The sequence below is a fragment of the Castanea sativa genome, chromosome 5 (assembly GCF_040712315.1).
Source record: "Castanea sativa cultivar Marrone di Chiusa Pesio chromosome 5, ASM4071231v1".
In the NCBI taxonomy this organism is placed as follows: domain Eukaryota; kingdom Viridiplantae; phylum Streptophyta; class Magnoliopsida; order Fagales; family Fagaceae; genus Castanea; species Castanea sativa.
In genome coordinates, this window is record NC_134017.1 from 76,134,660 (window position 1) to 76,159,296 (window position 24,637).

The 24,637-nt window shown below is 37.3% G+C and overlaps 1 pseudogene; it reads right to left on the reverse strand.

The window, feature by feature from the left end:
• Nucleotides 1-20,656: 20,656 nt before the first annotated feature.
• Nucleotides 20,657-24,032, reverse strand: LOC142637141 (cysteine-rich receptor-like protein kinase 10; annotated as a pseudogene).
• Between the last annotated feature and the right edge of the window lie 605 nt (nucleotides 24,033-24,637).

The window sequence follows — 24,637 nt, forward strand, 5'->3', positions numbered from 1 at the left end:
TACTTCTATCTACAAAACAATTTCAAAGATCATTGTCAATAGAATAAGGCCCCCAAATGCAACAACTGATCTCCCTACTCCAAGCTGCATTCATTCCTGGAAGAAAAGGGCTGGACAATATGATTATAGCTCAAGAAATTCTCCACTCTATGCAAAAGAAAAAAGGGAGGAGTTGCACAATGGCATTGAATGGAGTGGCACGATGGTGTTGAAAAAGCTTTTGATTGCCTTGAATGAAGTTTTATCAGGGAAGTTCTTGTATACTTTAATTTTCCCTCAAACCTCATTGCCATTATCATGGATTGTGTCTTTTCAACCTCTGTCTCTGAACTCTTCAATGGTGGCAAGCTCCCTGCCTTCAATCCTTCCCATGGCATCTACCAGGGAGACCATTTATCGCCATACATTTTCATACTGTGCCTTGAATATCTTGGACTCCTTATCCAAGACAAAATTGCAAACCGCACTTGGAAGCCCATCAAAGTCTCTAGATCTAGCCTAGCCTTCTCTCTTCTATTTTTTGCCGATGACCTGATGCTCTTTGGTCAAGCTAGTCTCAAGAACAGTGAGGCAATCGATGAAGTGCTAACTATTTTTTGTCATCTATCCAGACAGAGGGTTAGCAAGGAAAAATCTAGAGTTCTTTTCCCAAAAAATACCCCTCAAGAGACTAGAAGAGCAATATGTTGTTCTCTAGGCATTTTAGAAGCACAGAAATTTGATAAATATCTGGGGTTTCCGCTAAAATTCTCTGACTGTGGCTCTAGAGACTTTAACTTCATCATTCACAAATTGCAAGAAAACTTACAGGATGGCACGCTAGTCTCCTCTCCATTGCTGGTAGGAGGACTTTCATCAAGTCTTCTTTAGGTGCCATTCCTAACTATGTCATGCTGGAGGCTTTGCTTCCAAATAGAGTTTGCAAAGAAATTGACCATGCCAACAAGAAGTTTCTATGGGGTTCAACCCTTGAAAAAGGAAGGATGCACATTGTGAACTGGGACACTATTACACGGCCTAAAGACTATGGTGGGTTAGGTATTCATGAAACAAGATCGCGGAACCTTGCTCTCATTGCCAAACTTAATTGGAATTTGTTGTCATAGGACCCCTCCCCATGGGCTCATATCTTAAAAGCTAAATACCTCTTCAGTAATACTAGTAGGAGCCCATGGGCTTCTAAAGGCTCCTACTCCCGCACATGGGCAGCTTGCAAAGCTGCAAAGCCCCTCTTGGATAGCGGACTAAGAAAAGTATCACTACAAGCGCTTCTACCTCCCTATGGTATGACAATTGGACCTCAAATGGCCCAGTAAGAGCCCAAATAATTAGTCCACTCAATATTGGAGAGGAAAATCAGCTAGTAAGTCAAGCAATTGATAATTAGGGTAACTGGAATCTTCAGCTCTCATTTGATCTTCCTGATAATGTTATTAAGCTCATCCAAGCTACCTCTACAAACTTAGCTTCCCAGGTGGATGATCTTATTGCTTGGGCTTTCACTAATGATGGTGACTTCTCCTTCGAACTACCCACAATGCAGCAAAAGGATTAAATGTCTTAAACCCAACCATTTCCTCTCTCTCCTAGATTTGGAAACTTAAAGTCCTTCCAAAATTCATCCTCTTTATTTGGCTTTGCTCTTATAATAGCATCCCTATTAAAGAAGTTTTGGGTTGAAAGGGTTTAAGCCTAGATTAGCGTTGCTCCATCTGTAACTCACAAACTAAGTCCATAAGCCACATGCTCAGAGAATGCCCTTACTCAGTCAACTTCTGGAATCAACTTGGCCCTCCTTCAAGGCTATACACCTTCTTCGGCCTCCCCCTTTCAGATTGGATGCATGTCAATTGTACCTCTATTCTAGTCTCTCGGCACCATGGCATTCCTTGGCCCATTCTGTTTCTTTTTGGTCTTTGGTCCATTTGGACAAATAGAAATTGAGTCACCTTCCAAGCAAGAGGACCAAAGCAGCAACTACTAAGAGAATGTATTGCAAAAGCCCTAGAATTCTATTTCCTTAAAGCCTCAAACAAACCCATCAGAGCAAGGCCTCGACTCAATGCCAAATGGTCCAAACGCCCTTTGGGTTGGCATAAGCTGAATGTTGACACCTCCATCATCAATGATCATACTGGTGCTAGTGGCGTACTCCGTGATTCGAATGGGAACTAGGTCCAAGGATTCTCAAAACTTGTAGGCACCACAATAGTCATAATGGCTGAACTATGGGCCTTGCGAGAGGGGCTCTGCTTGGCAAAACAACATAACATTCACAATCTTGTGTAAATGTGGATTCCTCTGATGTAGTTAGGCTTATAACCTCCTCATCTTCCACTAATAGACTAATCGAGCCTTTGGTGGCTAAATGTAGGGACATTCTTCAAGCTTTCCATCAGGTCCAGCTCACCCACTACTTCGGGAACCCAACCAAGCAGCTGACTATGTTGGATGTATTATTTTTTGATAGCGCTAGTAGCAGCGCCCCTAATGTAACTGCTATATTTGAAACCTCTGTAACTACTAAAACCCGCTCCTTCTTGGGTTAGTTTTAATAGACTCTTTATTTAACCAATTTTTTTTTTTTCAATCTTTTTTCGACTGTTGAACCACTTGAAAAACTTATCAAACTAAAAATGTTTTCGATTGACTTTTTTTTTGTTTGGAAAAGAGACTGAATTCTCATTCAAAATAGAAAAACCATATACAATGAGAAGCAAACATACCAACAGCAAGCAAAACGGTAACAACATAGACCAAAAACAAATAAACCTCACCTAGACTGATCCCTCTAATCTAAGGAGGTCAAACAAAAATTTTGGGATCTCATTCCTCCGAACAGATATTTCTATAATTTTTTTGGCATGTTGGCAAGTTCGTGGGCTATTTTCTTTGCTGTCCCTGTCAATGTGTCTGACTCTAGCGTTTTTGAAAGCTGCTACAACCTTGACCAATGTAAAGGTATATGACAAAGCAGCTGATAAACAACCTATAGTAGAGCTGTAATAGTTAAAATTGCAGGTAGCTTAACTTAGGTGTGAAGAATGGAGTTAGTTATTGATGTAAGTCCATGAGTCAGTATCTAATTACTCTATATACACATGTTAGGATCTGCTGTGTTTGTATTAGAGTTTGTTAGATTCATTCGACATTCTGTGGAGGTGGTTATTGTATATATTGGGACTTGTAACAAAATTGCTTGAATTAAGAAGAACTCCATTTTATCAAATTCTTCACTCTCTGTTTTCTCAATTTTGCATTTCTTTCTTTCTTGTATTGCTTTGCTTTTCATGGCATCAGAGCCACCATTAATGGCTTCTGCTCTGATCTCTAGTTCTTCAACAACTCCATCCACCACAAATACTACAAGTCCTTTAGTGAATCCATCGTTGCTACTCTTGTCCAATATGTCGAGTATGATGACGATGAGGCTAGATTTTACCAATTATATTGTATGGAAGCATCAAATCGTGGTGATTCTTGAAGCTTGTGCCATGATTGGTTTTCTTGATGATTCGTTTAGCTCTTGATCCTTTCTTGAAAGATAGTTCTAGAAGTTTCACTAGAGAGCCAAACCTAGAGTATCTCAATTGGAAAAGTAGAGAGCAAGCCCTTTTCACTTTCATCAATTCCACTCTATCTTCGGCAGTCTTAGCCATCATTGTGGATCAGAAGTCTATGAAAGGAGTCTAGAAGGGGATTGAAAAGAGGTTTGCTTCTATATCTCGCTCTCATGTTTTGAGTTTGAGATATGAATTGCTAAGTATTAAGTAAGGTTCTGAAAGCATAGATAATATCTTTCAAAGAATTAAAGAGGTTAGGGATAAATTAAGTTCTATTGTTGTTTTCATCAATGAAGAAGAGCTTATATATTTAGCTTTAGAAGCTTTACCTCATGAATATAAGGATTCGTAAAGAGTTAAATACTTTATTGAATGTTGAAGAGGGAGCTATTAAGAAGAAATTTGAACCTAGGGAAACAGTTATGGCTATGATCCTTCAGAGTGGGTTTAATCAGAATAATAATAGAGGTAGAGGCAGAAATGGCAATCAAAGGGGTCGTGGCATAGGATTCAATAATTTTGGCCCTAATTTTGGATTCAATAATAGTTAATCCTCTGGAAATGTCACTACCACTGCTCAATTTTATGGTTTTCAACCACAGTCTCAACTCAAGAGTGGTTCTGGTTTTCCTTCAATTCATTCTTAAGGTCAATCTCAGAATTCAAGACTTACTTGTCAAATGTGTGGCAAGAATAGTCACATTGCCTTGGATTGCTATCATCGCATGAATTTCTCTTATCAAGGCAAACATGCTCCAACCAAGCTAGCATCTATGGCATCTAGTTCTATGGCAGCAACTGCAACTACTAATTCTGCTTCAACAAATACCTCAAATTGGCTTATTGATATAGGTTGTTTTGATCATGTCACACTTGATTTATCTCAGCTTTCACTGACATCTCAAGCTACTGTTGGTCATGAAACGGTTACTGTTAGCAATGGGCAAGAGTTACCTGTGACTCATGTTGGTAATGGTAAGCTTCTCAGACCTTCTTATAGTTTTCGTTTAGATAATATCCTTAGGGTTCCTGATTTAGCTTCAAACTTATTATCTGTCTATAAACTCTGTTTACAAAACAATGTCTTTTACTATTTTGATACCAATCAATTCTTAATTGTGGATTTCCCTATGGGTAAGGTTCTTTATCACGGCCTGAGTAAGGATAGTGTTTATCCAATTCCATTTTCTTCATAATTCTCTACAAATTTTGATATTTCTTCATGTCTTACTTTCAACTCTTCTGTTAATGCTCCTGTTTCCAATGAAGCAATGCTATGGCATCAAAGACTTGGTCATCCTTGTTCCAAGCTTCTTCACTCTCCCTTGTCTTCTTTCAATAACAATGTTCAAATTTCTGTACATGATGACATTTGCTCTCAATGTAAATATTGTATAAGTGCTGAGATGCATAAACTTCCTTTTCCAAAGCATATTATGTCAAGTACTTCTCCTCCACAACTTGTTCACAGTGATGTCTGGGGCCCTGCTCCTGATACTTTTGTCCTTAGCTATAAATTCTACGTTACTTTTGTAAATGACTTTGCTAGATTCACCTGGTTATTTCTTCTTAAACATAAGTATGAAGTTTTTATTGTTTTCTTGCATTTTAAAGCTCTTGTTAAGAATCAAGTTGGGTCTAAAATCAAAACACTTAGACCTAATGGTAGGGGTGAGTATACTAGTAATCATTTTAAGTATTTTTGTTTGGATCATGGCATTCAACATTAGTTTTCATGTCCTTACACATCTCAACAAAATGGTGTTTCTGAGAGAAAACATAAGCACATAATTGAGAGTGGTTTTTCCATGCTTCATAAATCTAATCTTCCCTCTTCTTAACGGTGTTATGCCTTTAGCACTGCCACTTATTTGATCAATAGGCTTCCCTCTTCTGTTCTGTCTTTTAAGTCTCCTTGGGAATTGTTATTTCATATTATCCCTCCTTTGCATTCTCTGAAGACTTTTGGTTGTGCTTGTTTTCCTCTTCTTAAGCCCTATACTAATCACAAGCTTCAGCCTAAGTCTACTCAATGTATTTTCTTAGGGTATCCGCCTTTATCCAAAGGGCATATCTGTTTTGATCCTCATACTTAGAAGATTTACATCACCTCACATGTTATTTTCCATGAATCTGAATTCCCTACTCTTCCTACAAGCTTATTTGATTCTTCTAGCAACTCTATATTTGACAGTCCTTCCTTAGACCTTTGGATCTCTACCTTTTTACCTAGTTCTTCATCTAATTCTTTATCTACTATCACTGATGTTTTTCCTTCTATCATTTCACTTCAATTTGCTCCTTCACTTCCTAATACTCATCCAATGCTTACCAAATCCAAACATGGCATCTATAAGCCCAAAGCTTATGCAGTTGTGAGAAATTATTTTCAAGAAGAGACCCCTACTTTCAATGTTGCTTCAAGGTTTCCACACTGGGTTGAAGCTATGGATTTTAAGTATGCCTCTCTGTTAAAAAAAAAAAAAAAAAAAAAACTTGGTCTTTAGTCCCTCTTCCAGCTAGTAAGAATGTGGTTCATTATAAGTGGGTGTACAAGATCAAGAGGGGCAGTGATAGGACCATTGCTAGGTATAAAGCAAGATTGGTGGCTAAGGGATTTTTGTAGCAGTATGACTTGGACTATGAGGAGACTTTTAGTCTTGTTGTTAAGCCAGCCATAGTTAGGATCATTTTGCCATTGGCTATGCAGAATCATTGGTCTTTAAAGAGGCTGGATGTGTCTAATGCTTTTCTTCGTGGGGTGCTTCAAGAGGAGGTTTTTATGTCTTAGCCTCCAGGTTATGTAGATCTCGCTTATCCTACTCATGTTTGTCAATTTCATAAAGCCATTTATGGCCTTAAGCAGGCACCTAGAGCCTGGTTTGATAGTTTTACTTCTCAGCTATTTCACATTGGCTTCCAAGCTTCTTTTGCAAATTGTAATTTGTTTATTATGCATCATGTTTCATTTGTGGTATACCTTCTTCTTTATGTGGATAGAAAGATCCTCAATAAGGGATAACAAAAAGCGAGCACGAGGCTTTGTGATAGTATCATAGTGTGACAAAGGATGAAGGATAAATGTCATCACTATGTTCAAGAATCTCAGACCTTTAGCAAAGGTCGAGCAACGGTTATTCTGACGATCACCCCAAGAAGACGGAGTCTCACAGAACAGAGACATAAGCTCGTAGTTGGACATAGTCCTCAGACGATCACAACTAGGATAGTCAGGATGCGCTACCCTCGAGACATGGAGCACCTCGGATACAATATCCGAAGTGAGCACAATGTGCATACCTCGAAAGCGAGTAGAAAACTAAGGTATTGAAGAATCAAATCCATGCATATTGAAGTAAAACTCCTGTATGATCACAAAAGGGCAAGTGACCAGGGTGCCACACAGTGACTCCCAACCCCTACTGTAGATGACAGTGGGTAGGTCTTTATCGGAAAAATCTGATAGAATGACTTGGCATTCTGAATAAATGCCTCATTTAGAAAAGTTCTTTGAGAAGCCTTTACGAGCCTTCTCATCACGGAACCGAACATGAGAAGGGGTAGGATCAGAAGAAGATGTAGATGCCCAAATGCAACTAACACAAGAGAGAGAGAGAGAGAGAGAGAGAATCAAAAAAGCACCAACAAGATAATATATATACAAATATAGAAACTTAAAGGTACGTATGCATGAAAATGCATGAACATGTGACATGCAAACTTAAAAACATCATGGGTTCAGCCCAATCCAATCTTAACAGCACACAATCATTGCAACAAGCTAAACATACATCTAAATGCATGAACCATTGTTATAATGCACATGTGATGCAATGCATGATATTTTAAGAAAATATATACAAAACCCAAATTTTGAAAAACCCCAAATTTTTCAACAAACCCCAAAAGTTAGGTCACAAAAGATGAAATGCATGAAGAAATGAATGAGAAAGAGCCTTACCAGAGAGAAGAAATGATCTTAAGAACGAAGAACACTTGGGAAAGAGGTTTGGAGTGATTTAGAGGTATTTTGGAGGTGAAGAGGCAGAAAGGATCGAGAGAGATCGAGAGAAAATGAAGTTGAAATCGCGTGGATCGCTTATATAGAAACTTCATAAACCTCGATGGATCGAGAGCTATCGAGATTTAAAACACGCCTTTTAACTATCGAGGAGCTGTCCAGAGGTTTCCTCAGCAATGAAGCTCAATGGATCGAGGTAGCTACTGAAAAGCTATCGAGCATCCAGAAGATTTCTCAAAGGAACGAGGTAGCTATCAAGAGCTATCGAGAATGCGATAAAAAGCAGCTGAAGGGTCTCGATAGATAGCATAGTTGTCGAGAGGTATCAAGAAGCTGTCGAAAGGTATCGAGAAGCTATCGAGATTGCTTAAAAAAAGTTTTTCAAGAAGAGAAAAACATGGATATGAATGCAAAGCATGCTATACAACCAAAGATCCAAACAACATGTTAAGCTCTCGGAATCATCTTTCAATAAGAAAAATGTTAAGCACATAGATCCAAAACACACGTACACACTAAACACGTCTAACTAATTTTATATTTCAAAAACAAGTTAAGACAATTTAGTGAGGATACATTTACATAAGTATTCCTTGTGATGGTCAAATCACATTGTACCTGCACGTGTATTAAGAGTAGCAAAGAATTTTGCGTGTTGTGTGTAAAAAACATCGCAAGATTGCATAAGTGTCTATATATTATGACGATTTGAGATATGAGAAAATCACTTCAACTCACACACAATCATAACTGTTTGATGTGAACTATCATCTTCGAGGTACATCCTATAACTCCCACATCTCCTAGAATACACGGTTACAATCATATATAAAGCATTTTGATCTTTTTGCTTTTATTTTTCTTTGCATATTTTTCTTTTTATAAACATATCATGCATGGACATATAAATTAAAGCCATGAAGATTGGACTAAGAAACAAGTGAAGAAAAGGTGTTTACTAAAATTGGACACCTCCTGGACAGTTGCTGGACACCTCCTGGACACCTGTGGACAGCTTCTCGATAGATAGCTATCTATCGAGGTTTAATGAGGCTCGACACCTGCTATCTATTGAGGTATCTATCGAGGTTATGGAAATCAGAATTTTCAAATCTGATTTTTGGGCCAGGCTTTTGTATTTGTGTAGAGTTTCTTTTCTCACAACTCTAGACATATATAAAGCTTATTTTAGAGGTCATCACATAAAAGAATACAAGGAGAACATATGCAAAAGGTGACTAAAGCGTTATTTTCTTGAAAGAAGCTACTGCGTCTTTGCTCCTTAGGGTTTTGTAACCAAGTGCTTCTTAATCTTCATGATTGATGAAGTGAAGAACTTTGCAGCTAACATTCTTCTTTCTCAAGTTGGTGAGTGAGTCACGTACTGGGATTCGTGCAAAGGAGTTAGTCACGTACTGGGATCTGTGCATCAAAAGGTGGCGTTCATATATTGAAGAGTTCAAAGGTTTTGAAGCGGTAGAAGGTTTCTTCTGTGAGTTCATCTACGGGGATTGTAGAGTCTAGGGACAAAGGTTTTTTACTAGATCTGAAACTTCTCTTTACTATAGTGAATTGCTTTTCGGGAAGGTATCCCCCTAGGTTTTTTATTGTGAAACTGGTAGGTTTCATTGGTTTTCTTGGTCATCATATCTTGTCTTATTTATTTTTCCGCTGCACTTAGTTTTGACATGATATTGATGTTTGTTTGTTTTAACAAGTTTTGTGCATAATAAATCTAATTAACAACTTGGGTTAAAACTTGTTAATTCTATCAACTGGGGTCTAAATTTTCCAACATTTAGCACTTATAACATGATCTTGTGATAGTGTTTATGTTCTTTATAGGACTAGTTGTTTAATTTGGAACTAACTTGTTGCTAATCAAGTTTATTATCCTCTTGTGTTTCATTTTGTTCTTTGATATTACATGATTGTTCTTGAAGATGTCTCCCTTTAAGAAATCAGCTGTGAAAGGAAGTAGTAGTAAAGGAAAAGAATCGGTGATTGATGTTGATAGCCTTACCCCAAAGTTAAAGAGGACTCGATCATCGACAGGATTCTTTGATGCCTACAAGTTCATATCATATGCCACATTTCAAGCCTATGAGATCTACTTCAAGGGTGCACCCTTGTTGGTTGAAAGGGTGGTTTAGCAAGTCTCTCTCCTTGATACGAACATTTCGACATGGTTCGCCACCAAGGATTGGAATTTTCTTCTATCCATCTTTGATGAAACATACGAAGATATGGTGAAGGAATTCTATGCAAATGCCATTTTTGATGAGGATGAGCTGAAATGTTGGGTTAGAGGAAAGGACTTCACAATGACACCCTCCTATCTTGCCATCATTTTGCGCATCAATTGGCCAACATTTCTAAAGCCACCAGTGTATGATGACTTGAATCCAGAGGCAAATGTGTGTCCATAGAAGTTGGGTGCAACAGCTACCAGCAATGATGTACTCAGCTTTTACAGTGGATAATGAGATGGAATTCTACTTTTTGCTCATCCAGGAGACAAGATTATTACCCACATAGAAACAACCCCCTGATGTACTCTTTCTATCATCAGCATTCCCAGCCCAATCAACGTCAGAATACCCAACTAAGACATCATTTGTGTCCTTGTTGTACCACACACCAAAGTCGGCAGTGGTTACTGTATGATTCTTTTCAAAGCAATCATATGATACCCTTTGGAATTAGCCTGATATCTAGCACACACTCCCACACTGTAACTAATGTCAGGTCTACTAGCAGTAAAGTAAAGAAGACTACCTATCATGCTTCTAAAAAGAGATGAATCTACACTTTTACCTAACAAGTCAACAGTGAGTTTATCATTTGGGCTCATAGGGGTTCTAACAGAATTAACAGATTCCAAACCAAACTTCTTCACAAGATTTTTAGCATATTTAGATTGAGATAGGAATAAACCTGAATCTTGTTGACGAATCTGCAATCCAAGGAAGTAAGTTAGCTCTCCAATCATGCTCATCTCAAACTCGGCATGCATGAGTTTTGAGAAAGTATGAGCAAGTTCATCCTTATTTGACCCGAAGATGATATCATCAACATAGAATGAGCAACTATCAACTCATCGTCTTCCTTTTTTATGAAGAGAGTTTGATCTGTTTTTCCTCTTATGAACCCATGTGACACCAAGTATTGTGTGAGCCGATCATACCAAGCTCTAGGGGCTTGCTTTAACCTATAAAGTGCCTTCTTAAGGTACAACACATAATCTAGAAAGTGTGGATCAATGAATCCTTTTGGTTGAGCCACATAGACATCTTCTTTAAGGAGCCTATTCAAGAAAGCAGTCTTCACATCCATTTAATAAAGCTTGAACCTCAAGTGACATGCCAGGGCTAGGAGAATTCTGATGGACTCCATACGGGCTACCAAAGCAAATGTCTCATTATAGTCTACTCATTCCATTTGTGAGTATCCTTGAGCTACAAGACGAACCTTATTGCGGATCACATTACCCTCCTCATCAGTTTTATTGCGGAATATCCACTTTGTGTTGATGATATGCTCACCCTCCGGTCTAGGTACCAAAGTCCAGACATCATTCCTCTAAAATTGAAGCAGTTCATCATGCATAACTTCATCCTAGCTTTCATCCTGAAGAGCTTCCTCAACTTTAGTTGGTTCAACCTACAACAAGTAACAAGAATAAGACACAAAGTTAGCAACACATTTATCAACTATACGCTTCCTTAGTGTAAGTTCATTCATGTTTCCCACAATAACTTCAGGAGGATGATTCAATTTGATCCTGGAGGAAGGTCTCTTCTCCTCATGGGAATTAAAATCAGGTGAAGTAGATATGTCAACTAAATCTTCTACAACACTTGGAGTATCGGGTGTACTTGGAGATGTAGGTTCTTGTTCAACAATTTCTTGAACTTCCTTAGGTTCAGGAGGAATAATTTCTTTGGGGATTTCCTCACTAAATTTATCATAACTAGATTTTGAGGATTCATCAATAACAACATTCAATGTTTCCATTACCTTCATGGTTCTTTTGTTGTATACCCAAATAGCCTTGCTTGTAAAGAAGTATCCTAGAAATATTCCTTCATCACTTCGGGAGTCAAATTTTCCCACATTCTCTCTTTCCTTGAGAATGAAATAAGTACTTCCAAAGATTCTGAAATACTTAACATTTGGCTTCCTTCCCTTCCATAACTCATATGGAGTCTTCTTAGTACTGGGTCTAAAATAGACCCTATTAACCGTATGACAAGCAGTGTTAACAGCTTCTCCTCACAAGTTTCTAGCCACATCCTTGTTGTGCAACATGGCTCTAGCCATCTCTTGAATAACCCTATTCTTCCTTTCTACTACACCATTCTGCTGAGGAGTAATAAGAGCAAAGAATTCTTGAGATATACTTGATCTTGTACAAAAGGACTCCATATATGAGTTCTCGAATTCTTTACCATGATTACTTCGAATTCAATCAATCTTCAAGCTCTTCTCATTTTGCAATCTTGTTCAAAAAGGTTCAATGTGCTCAAGAGCATCAGACTTGGATTGTTGGAATATGACCCAAGTGTACCTAGTGAAGTCGCCTACCACAACCATGATGTATCTCTTTCCACCAAGAGACTTAGTTGTAGTTGGACCCATAAGATCCAGATGTAGTAGCTCTAACGGTCTGGATGTAGCAGATGTCTAAGTGCCTAGATGTTTAACTTTTGTCTATTTCCCAAGCTGGCATGGTCCACACATCACATTGCTCACTCTACTGAGCTTTTGTATCCCCAACACTGACTCATGCTTAGATACTATTGAAAGATGTTTGTAACTAGCATGTCCCATCCTTTGGTGCCATAGATCTTCATTTGGTAAACAAATGCTATTGCACACAATATCAGCATCAGGAACCAAGCCGTAACAATTATCTAGAGTGTGAACACCACTTATGAGCTTCTTTCTAGACTCATCCATGACAAGGAATTTTCCCTTTGAGAATAATACCATGAAGTCTTGATCACTTATCTGACTTATGCTTAGCAGGTTGACTTTCAGACCTTTTACATATAGAACATTTGCAATGTCTGGCATTCCAGGTAAAGAGATGATTCCCTTTCCTTTAATCTGTGATTTGTTCCCATCACCAAAACTGACATTATGACCTTTCTTAGACTCGAAAACCTTGAAGAGAGATCGGTCTCCGGTCATGTGTCTTGAGCAGCCGCTGTCAAGGTACCACAAGCACGTGTCCATAACCTTAAATGCGAACTTCATCATGAAACACACTTCGTACTTAGATGACAAATCAGTGGGAATGGTGTTTTCTCTCATCTGCCTTTTATGAACTAAACCTTTAACTTTCACTCTTCTTAGACGAACTCCTTTGCACATTTTCATTCTGAGACAGCCTAGTTTCTTCTTTGTCAAGCTGAGATCTTTTCCAATAATCATCATAATAGAATTCAAATAACTTTTAGACTTGCATTTTTTGATACACTTAAACAAGTAAATATTAGAAAAACAAGATGTATTTGAAAGCAAAGATCTCTTTAAGCCGGTTGCAGCCATGACAACAGGGGTCAATGGATCACACAGCAAATATTAAAACCTAATCAGATTATGCCTGCTTTGATACTACTTGATAGGCCAAGAATGTATTGACCCCTCATGATAGATTAACCAATTAATTAGTTAAGTTGATAAATTAATCAGATTAACATACAATATGCGTGGCAGCACAAACAAATCACGAATTACACTAAATGTAGCAGAAATTAAATTGACACGGTGATTTGTTTTTGAATGGGGAAAACCTAAATGGCAAAAACCCCACCGGGTGATTTTAAGGTCATCACTCCCAAGAATCCACTATTATCAAAACAAGCGGTTACAAGTAAAGTAATCACAATACCTTATACCAACCTACAATTGAACCCTTACCCTAATACCTAATTGGACTTGTTCTGTAGTGAAAACTTCTCCTTTTCAATGCACGGCTCCTAGTACGTAACTAACTAATAGATGCGCGGATCCTAGTACGCGACTTGATCACCAACTTGAGAAAGATGTTGACTGCAAAGTTCTTCAGTTCATCACGATGAAGTTCAAGAAGCTCCTTGATCACAAAACCTTTCGGTGTACAAACACAGCAGCTTCTTCAAGAGAAAGATGAACTAAGGCAAATTCTGTCTCCCATCACAATTTGCATGAACAAGACTTTGCTTCACACTCGTGCAACTTGTGTAACCTTTGACGGCCCTCAAAATAATTTTTATATATGTTTAGGGTTGTGAGAAAACAAAACCTAAACACATACTCACAAATTGGATGAAAAACAACTCTGAAAAACTGAGTTCATAAACCTCGATAGATAACCATCTATCGAGCTAGCTGTCGAGCCATGGGCAAAAACAGCTTTTAAACCTCGATAGATGCTAACTATCGAGCTGTAAAATCTAGCACTTCTTCACTTGTTTCTTGGACAGACTTGCATGGGTTTAACACTTGAACTTGAAACCTTGTTCCTTGAAGTATTAAACACATTCTAGATCTACCCAATTACAAGTAAAGTGCATTTTGTCAAAGGATTAGCCAATTACATAAAATATTGCCATATGTTCCTAACATTGAATCACATATGTCCTAACAATCTTCCCCTTTGGCAATCCATAACAAAACCACAACAAACAAATAAACATATGAGAGAAGTCATAAATCACTCAACTCATACTCACTTGTTGAATACAATAAAATCTATCCTAACACAAACTCTTGAAAAACTTTGCAATAAGAGAGTTTATGACAAGTAGACTTTGACAACCTGTATTTCTAAAACACTTTAAACAAAACTCATCAAGGCATCTTAGTGTGAAACAGAAATATAAGATTGCATACATTAAATAAGAAACTTATGTATAAAGAGAGAAAAGAAACAATACATGGAGAGATAGGTGAAATTACATATATTAAAATATATATATAAACCAAATATAAGTACAATGTATGTCAAATGGTCACAAGACCAATGTATAAGAGATAATGTATCTAAATAGAAAGAAAAGAAAGATACAAAAATCCTCACTACATCCCTCATATACACACTCCTCCTAACAAAAATCTCCTATACTAACTCTCCCCCTATGAGTATGACTACTCTCGTCTCAAAATTACTCCCCCTTTTTGTCATGAGTGACAAAAGGTAAGTATATCAAGTAGGCATCTCATCATCATTGGGCAAGCTAGCACCATCATCCTTATTAGCATCCTCACTGCCGAAGCCATCGTCACTCTCATCCTCGAACGCCGGTGGAGAAGGGGAAAAAGCAGCAGTGAAACCACCCATGGCAGCCTGTTGTCGTGCGATACAACCGACACAGGTGTTCACCTGACACAGCTCATCACTAAAAGTGTCAAGGCGAGCATCCATGCACACTAGTACCTTGTAATACATAGATGTCTAGTATCCTAACAAAAATTCCAAAAAAAAAAAACCAAAAAAGAAAAAGGAATACTAGTACCTTGTAAACCTCACCAAATCCACCTCCACCCAGCTTGTTGTCATCAGAGAACTTGTTTGTGGTAGCTTGGATTGTAGCCAAATCAAATTGCAAGGACGTAATAGTCGTCACAACTACGCACACAAATGGAGTGAACATCATAGGAAACTTTGGCTCGTAAGAGCATTAGTATTGGTGGTACTAAAAAGCTATATTACTATTTTTAGCACCATTGAATAAAAAAATAGAGTTACATTGGCGGAGTCAAAGCCAAATAATTTGGCTCCACAACTGCTTTTGACTGTGCACTATAGCTCAAAGGTGAAATATATATATATATATATATATATATATATATATATTATATTCGGTCTCTCTTTATTATTATTATTATTATTTTTTTTGCTCTCTCCCTCTCTCTGGCTTCTCTTATTCTTTTCAACTTCTCTTTCTCTTCAGCGCTGCCCTTATCTCCCTCTCATTTGAACCAAGCCTTTCTTCTCTTTTGTGGTGTCTCATGGTGTCACCTAGGTTCGTTGAGATCGCCGGTGTGGGTTTGTGGTGGCGGTCCAGTGTAGGTTTGTGGTGGTGGGTTGGTGTGGGTACGTGGTGGTGGGCCAATGTGGGTTTGTGGTGTGGGTTGGCTAGGTGGGTTTATGGTGGTGAGCTGGCGAGGGTTCGTGGTGTGGGTTGGCTGGGTGGGCTCGTGGCCGTGGGCCGGTGTAGGTTGAGTTTATGTTGTTGGGTGGTTTGGATCGGTAGGTTTAGCGGTGGTGTGGGTTGTTACTAGATCAGTGACTGGGATTGGTAGTTGTGGTGGTGGTTTCATCATTATTCAATGTGAAATGTTACTCACATGTATATATACCTAACACATCATGCTAAAGGTGCACGGTGGTTGCTTCATTATTAGTTTCTCACTTGCCCATCCCAAATGAAAGAAACTACAAGGGATCCAAATGAAGTTGTGGAAAATAAGGCATTCAAAAATTTATCGATTTGAAAGAGTACAAAATTGGAATTAAGGAACTAAGGAAGAGAGTGACTGAATTCAACTGTCATTCAAAGTCATCCAAAAACTTGCACGAAGGATTTTTTTTTTCTTTTTTTCCAGGAAAGAAGATTCCGCACTAGAAAGAATTTTTATCATACATTCATACAAAGAACAGTCGTAAAGGTTGGAGAATTTTGTATCGTTGATTGATGGACTAGTATGTCCTACTGTAGATTTTGTACACCCTTGGGCTCCATCCGCGTCAAAATCCTGTGAGCGGAGCTTACTTCCATTGACTCTTGACAAATTATTACTTCTGCCGTGGACTCTTTCAAGAAAAAATATTCAAACAATAGAAAAGGATTTAGTCGTTTATTCATATTAAAAAAAGTGGTATGCCTTGGAAAAAAAAAAGTGCTCTTAATGGACACGGTGTGGAATACATATAGACGAATACAAATATTTTTTGTTCGTTGGTGGAACAAAAAATGTAATACAAAAAATCAGACAAAAAGGATCTGCATTCCATATAAACGCCATCCTCTTGTCACGTAGTTAGGCTACATCATCCATGTGAAAAAAAAAAAAAAAAAAAAAATGATATCCTACAAGCTTGTGCCATAGTTCTTATTTTCAAGGATAATTATTACATCCACTCGGGAGTGCTCCGCCCATCTCTATCTCTACCATTTGGTGCGTGTAAATATTACGTTCTTAGGAGTGGACTCCACCTAAGAAAGTAATAATTTTTCTATAATTTATAATTTCTTAATCATGTGAAACAATGAGAGCGGAAGAAAAAGCTAAAAGGCTATAGTACTAATAATTTTTCGTGTGGTTGGTGTATCCACTATTCATTGGCGGAAACATAATAAGATTTTGTCAAAACCATTGTACACACTGCACAGCTGCTTTCCTTTTTCTTTTTCTTTTTCTTTTTTCTTTTTTCTTTTTTTTCTTTTTCTTTTTTAAAGAGAATTAAGGTCAAAATCTCTTATCTCCACTGTACTATCAAATTATCAAAAAAATAGAAAAAGAAATATAATGACGTTTTACTCTATATTTATTTGTCACATTACCAAAAATCATTTATTACCTTGATCATTTTCTGGACATTTATTTTAACAATACTACGTTTATTCTATGTTTTAAATACCGGATCGAATTGATCGGTTCAACTATAAAGTATAAACAAGCATCAATACTGATCCAGTCACATGAAAAAAAAAAATTTCTTAGAATACCAAAAATAACTAGAAGGCAGTCTTGCCCACTGTAGAAATTTCATCGGCAACTAGATTAATTCAAACATCAACCATCTCCAGCTTCGGCCCCTAATCATCGGCCATCGTTCACTCTCAAGGTTCTCTAGCCTCACACCGCAAGACTTGGTTTAGGTCCAGTGCATTAATGGTGACACTTGTCCAAAAGTGGACACACGTCATCATCTCAATGGTTCCCTTACCACTAGACGCTAGACATAAGCCTGACCCCACACCACACACGTCTCTAATCTGCCACATCATCGTCATCGAAATTTTCAGTCTTGAACCACTCAACGTTACATATCCACCAATTTGTTTTCGTTGAAATCCTACTTATTCAATTTTCTATTGAGTGGGGGTAACACAAGCTTTGAGTTTTGGAGGAGAGAGAGGAAGAGAGAAACAGCAATGGGATTGACTTGTAGTAACCATGTATGAGATTTTTTACTAAAGTACACATTTACCCTTAAAGTTTAGGGTTGTTTTCATTTTGGCTATTCACATTAATTTCAAAATTTTCAGTTTGGCCTTGCTTTTGTTTTCATTTTCACCTTGCCATCCATTTTTATTAGTAATTTGACCGTTAAGTGTCATATAAGTGGCATATTTTAAAATACGTCACTTATATATATATATATATAATGTCAGTTGTCATCAAATTACTAACAAAAATGAATCGATGACACAGTATGAAAATAAAAGCAAACATGAAAGGTCAAAATAAATATTTTACAACGTAAAGAGCTAACAATCAAAATAACTCCAAATTATAAGCCTAAAAGTGTACTTTAGTCAGATTTGTTTGATAGTTTCTTTAGCCATTATTTTGGCTATTTTATTTCTTTAGTCGATGAGGTAAGTTTTTTATTTTTATTATGTATAAGAGCACTTGCAACAGTGGAGTTAAATAGCTTATAGCTATTTTAGCTCCACCAAAACACAAAAAACCACCATCCAGCAGTGGAGTTAAAGCTATTTTTTTAGCTTCATTGCTACAGTGCACATCTATAGATAGATGTGCACTATAGCTGAGAGCTAAAAAAAGAAAAGAAAAAATTATTCTCACTTCCTATTAAAATTTTTTTTTTTCTTTTTTCCTTTTCTTTATCGTTCAGAACTCTCAACTCTCACCTCTCTCTCTCAACTCTCTCAACTTCCTCTCACCGCTGCCAGCCCACCCCTATGTTGCCGACCCACACCACTGATCCACGCCACCAACCCATCTTGCCCTTACTTGGTTGCTTCTTCTTTTTTCCCCCTGTCGTGGGCTGTGGTGTGGTGATGGTTGTGGTTGTGTGGGTAGATTGGCGTCGGTGGGTGGCTAGGTTCGTCGGCATCAGTGGGCTATGGGTTGTGGTGTGGTTGAATAGTCAACGGCGATAGGGTTCATCGGTGTTGGTGGGTTGTGGTGTGGTTGGTGTGCTGTGGTGGGTCAATGTGGTTCGTGAATGGGTCACTAGGTTCAATACGGTGTCTGTGTGGGTGGGTTTGTGGGTAGATCGATGTGTTCGTGGTGGTGGCTCGAGTGGGTTTCGTGGTGGTGGGTGTGGGTGTTGCCTGGCGGGTCTGGTGGGTGTGGGCTTGGTTGATTTTTTTTTTCTTTGTTGTGGGCTGTGGTGGTTGTGGTTGTGGTTGTGTGTGTGGCTGTGATGGTTGTGTGGAGTGGATGTATTATTTTATTATAGTGGATATATTATTTTATTGTAGTAGATATATTATTTTATTGTGATGTTTATATTATTTTATTGTGTTGAAAGCTAAAATAGATCTACTGCTGCAGCATGTGTGTAGGTAAAATAGATAAAATAATTTTTGTGGTGCTAAATAGCTAAATTTTTAACTTCACTAGTGTGGATGCTCTAATATAGGTGATATATATATTATTTTTTTTGAGAAAATAATATAGGTGATCTTGATGTATACTAGTACGGTTCTTGTTGATGTAGGGTACTATTTAGAGGTTAAGAAATAAAATAATAATAAATAATAATAAAAAAAAAGGATGTAGCTCAAGATATTAAGCATGCAATAATGTGCAAAGAGTATATAATAAATTAACTGACTTTTGTTGTTTCATTTTCTCTTGTTTTTAAATTTTTCTTGCAAATAAATACAAAATTGTTATACATTTTTTCATTGTTCTTGCATTAATTATTGTGAGAAACTGTGACCTTGGACCCAGGCAAACATGCAGATTGTGAATTATTGTTTATCAAATAGCAATTCAAATGATACGTTACAAAATGAGAAAGGATTGGTCACCCACTTGGCCTAATCAAAATCACTCTTCTAGGAAATAATGGCCATAAAAATCATGTCATGCAAACGTTCATACATAATTAACCAGTCCAAACCAAGGAAGTCAATACTGTACCGGAGGCTGTACCGGTTTGACCACTGGTACGATATATTTCGGATAGCGGTCAATACCGATGTATCGTTTCGGATTTACCGCCATTATATATACATATAGACACACACACACACCAAAATCTCTAGAACCATGTTTATAAGCATATAATATTTCACTTATATTATAGTAAATATAAAAATTTATCATAAAACATTACCTCAATTCAGAACAAATTATTCATAGTTTTAGACTTTAGTATCAATTAAAAGGAAAAAAAACACAATATAAAAAATAGAAAACTTAGTTGTTCATTTCATACTAAAACAACAAATAATACTAATAAGTTAATGTAAATAAGTTACCATTATGCCCTTACAAAAATTCAAAAATTACAAAACTATAAATAAAAAACAAGAGCTTTTTTCTGTACCGGCTGGTACGCCCGGTATTGTCCGAAATTGGCCGGTATGGCCGGTACGACCAGTATTTTTCCTAGTACAAAATAGAAGTGTATTGATACCGGTGCACTGGCCGGTGTAGTATATACCGGCCGGTACGGTATCGACCACCCTGGTCCAAACATGTTATAATAAGAACTAGCATATGAGGTGTCGTTTCTATCACTAGGGCTTATAAATTTATTTTTTTGAGCTGATTTTTACCCACTACAAACATCTACGTATCAAGGAAGAAAAATGGTGTAGCTTATTTGCTTATAGACAACTTTTTGAACCTTATTTTTCTAGATAAAATCAAAATTGTAACTTTTAGCAACAGCGACAACCAAAACAAAATCCAATTTTGTTGGTGCCAAATGAACCAATAAACATTGCAAGCCCTTAGAAGTGTGATTCTACATCAAATCACCAAAGTCTTAATGGTAATGCCTTGAGGCATGTATTTAGCAATTAGAAATTGAAGTACAGCTTGGTCTTCTAACCATTTTGTCTTGGGTCTTGGTTAATTATACTTATTGGTTTGCAACCTTTCTACGGTTCATGAAGTCTCAAATCTTTAAGCAATGGTCATATGCAACTCACTGTTCAAATTCAATGACTTCCAAACAAATACTAATTCTAGAGAGACCCTTACTATACTCACGCTAGCGAGGGTATAATTCAGTAATTGTTGCTTCATTGACAGAACATGGATCGATTTGCTTGTAGATTGATTTGACTCCAGCTCGTTTGAACGCTTGTTGTCCTCTGTTCGGCTACGAAAAAAATATGCTGGTCGTTGAGGTAAGGGCAGAGTAACAAAGTCACTGTTTAGCGTAAGAACTCCTGTAGCCATAGTAGGCCTGTCAATTGGATTGTCTTGTACATAATGTAATTCAATATGGAGACTTCTAATGACTCATTTCTCGCGTAAGAGTCTCCCAAAGTTGGATCCAACAATTCCAAAGGGTGTTTAATCCCTCCAATGTTTCCAAGCCTGCATCAATTGGTCATGTAATTTTGTAATGTCACTCTTTTTGCCACCACACGGTTGTGATGATGTTGGCATTCATATAGGAAGACAAAATCTGAATATTTGGTTTATACTCACATAGCTTAAAAGATCTTCAGCACTATTTCCTTTACAAAAAGAACTGTTTTTTTGGCCGCTTATAATCTCTAGAATTAGGACCCCTAAACTGTACATATCGGATTTCAGAGAAAATTTTCCAAACATAGCATATTCTGGAGACATGCCACTATAAAAACCAGCCCCATTGATAATGGAAAATGTTAGTAACAAGATATGCTAACGGATTTAACTAAACAATGAAATACTCGGTATAACTGACATTACTCATGCATAGATTAATGCTACTGTTAAGGTTAGAGTGCAACACATCTCTAAATTGTAGAAAGTAGAATTTGTAGAATATTAAAGTGGTTCAGATTTTTTGTAGACATTTACAACTTACAATGTGCCGACAATCCTGTTGGTGTTTCCTTGAGTTTGATTAACTCCAAAAATCTTTGCCATGCTAAAATCTGAAAATTTTGAATTCATGTCTTGATCTAACAAAATGTTGCTAGCCTTAAGGTCACGATGTATAACTCTTAGTCGAGAATCTTCATGAAGATAAAGGATTCCTCGAGCAATGCCTTTAATAATTTTGTAACGTGTTGACCAATCCAATTGTTCTCGTCTTTTAGGATCTACACATTCATCAAATATATATATATATATATATATAGAGAGAGAGAGAGAGAGAGAGAGAGAGAGAGAGAGAGAGAACTTCAAGTTAGAAAGTAGTCAAGGCTTACACAGAAGAAAAAAAAATGCTATAGACTTACACACAGACAAAAACAAAATGCTAGACTTAAACAGAGACAATTTGATCTATTCATCTCTGGTAAGTTCCACAACAATAATGAATTTATTAGTAGTTAAGAAGTCTGCAAACTCAATCCTTAAATGGATTTTATCCTCCTTGAAGAAAAACCTTAATCCTCTCATATTCTATGGCAGACTAGAAAACTAGACATAAGTTTATAAGTGACATACCACATAGAAAGTAGTCAAGGCTTTTGTTGGGCACAAATTCGTAAACAAGTATTTTTTCTTCTTTTTCCAAGCAAAATCCCAATAACCTTACAAGATTTCTGTGTTGAAGCTTAGCTACCATTACAACTTCGTCTTTAAATTCCTTTGATCCTTGTCTAGAGTTTTGTGATAGCCTCTTCACAGCTATTTCTTGTCCATTAGAAAGTATGCCCTGAGAATATAATTCAACCAATCTTAGAACAATTTACCCCTAACAATTTATGTAATCTCAACATCAAAATTGCTTCAGCATTGTTGGAATTGCAAGCATTAGATTATCTATAGTTGATGAGTATAATTAATCCTCAAACAAAAAACAAAAAAAACAAAAAAAATGGTAAACTAATCCAATACCTTGTAAACCACACCAAATCCGCCTTCACCTAGCCTGTTATCATCAGAGAATTTGTCGGTGGCTGCTTCAATTGTAGCAAAATCAAATTGCAAGGACTCTACTGTAGTAATATCATTAGCAATACAAAACAGTTAATTACGTAACCACAAATGTAAACATTAGAAAATATGAAAATCAATGCAATCAAATCATTCCCTGTTTACCATTTTCTTCCTGATTAACATTGTATTTTTTTTTTCTGCTTCCTTCTAAGGTAGCAGTAGCCCGTAACAAATAGCATCGCAGAAACAGAAATCGAAGCAACAATAACGACAATTGTCTGCAATGAGATATGACCTTTTCCTGCATAAACAATATTATGTATCATTTCTAAGCTAAATGATAAAATGATTAATAATTAGAGGTCCTTTGTGGACAATGATCACAATAATGTTTGGTTGAATAGTGCCGTAAAGGAGTGATACCGATCGACTATTAAAAAGTCCATGATTGTTCATTTAAATTTGTAGTATCTAATAATATCATTTAGAAATTACCTTTAGGTGTTATTGGTGATTCAGGATCGAGCTGTTCACTAGGGATCTGGTAAAACGGGGACAGTGCATACTTAACATTACAACTAGGAGTTTGAACTAAGCCCAATTTCTTTCCACTACAACAGCTCGGCAAACTAGCAATGGCTATTTTAAGACATCTATAGCAATCGGCACCGGACAGGTCCGGTGTGCACTGGGCAAGTGTGTACAACGTTTCAAACGCTGAGAAAGTCGCGTCTCTTGTCCCGAATTTCTTGGCTCCAGTGTTAACGTTTGAAAGCTTGGTTGCCAAGTCATTCATTGTTGCCTGCACTAGCTGGTCAAACCGGTCTGGCTCCGACACATTCAATAGGTCCCAATTGAAATCAGCTGGGTCAGAAGCCATGCTGGCAAAGATATAGCGGTTTGAGTATCTCAGCATGCACTCCTCGTACCAGCCCACCGCAACTTTCTCCACTGGACAGCGAACTATTAAGTCTTTGGTTGCACCGGCGACACAGGCTCGGCAGACATCAGGTGACATGTCGCCTCGGCATAGGTAGAGGCCGTAGACGGTATCATCAACAGGGCCCGTGGTGGAGGCGGAGGCAGTAGCGTTGTAGAATTCAATGTTGCGAGTGGCGTTGGAGGAGAGGTAAGCTAAGAGGTGATTCAGGTTGGATTGGTAGGGGGTGTTGATCGTGAAAGTGGATGTGTTCGGGCAAGAATGGTCGGTGTAAGTTGGGACAGCTTCGATTCTTGATTGGCTATGGAAGCTGACGATCAGCAAGGAGAGGACCAAATGGGTCATCCAGAAGTTGATGGAAGGCTCGCCCATTATCATGACCAAACCAACCTAAGCTTTTTGGATCCAGCAAGAATTGCTTGGATATTGAGCAAGTCAACATTGGAAAATAGTCAGATATTTACGAAGTTCATTTACTCTCGTCAATAAAGCAAGTCAAGCAACTCAAATTATTCTAAGTCGTGTTTGAAGGTTTGAACGACTTCTGAGTGGAATCAATGCTTTCTAGCAAGTGGAAGAGCCCAGATTTCAGTATAGGAGAGCATGATTAAAAATAAGTTAATTTGAAAAATATTAGTCAATAGTAATAAGAAAATAAATAAAAACAGTAAACTAATGTAACTCTCAAACAAAAGCTAATATAAATGTAAAATTGTAATATTTTGTCAATCTAAAAGTGTTTAGAGTACAAAATAGTATATAAGTCCACTTTCCTTTATAAATTTGAACATATTTTTCTACTCTTTTAAGTATTTAAAATTTGAGTTAATAACAAAAATCCAAAATTTGGAGCCATTAAAAAGCCAAGAGATTAAAGAGAAATAAAAAATAGTGATGGTTTCAATGTCTTACAAGAGCATTAAGTAGGACAAATTTGGTAGGGACTAAATCGTCATCTAACTAATGTGGCATAGAAAGTAATTTTTTATTATTCCGTTTAACATATCAACTTTTTTTATCCAAGATATTATGACAGAGACTAAATTAACACGGCAGTGAAAGGTAAAGGACCAACTTGATCCA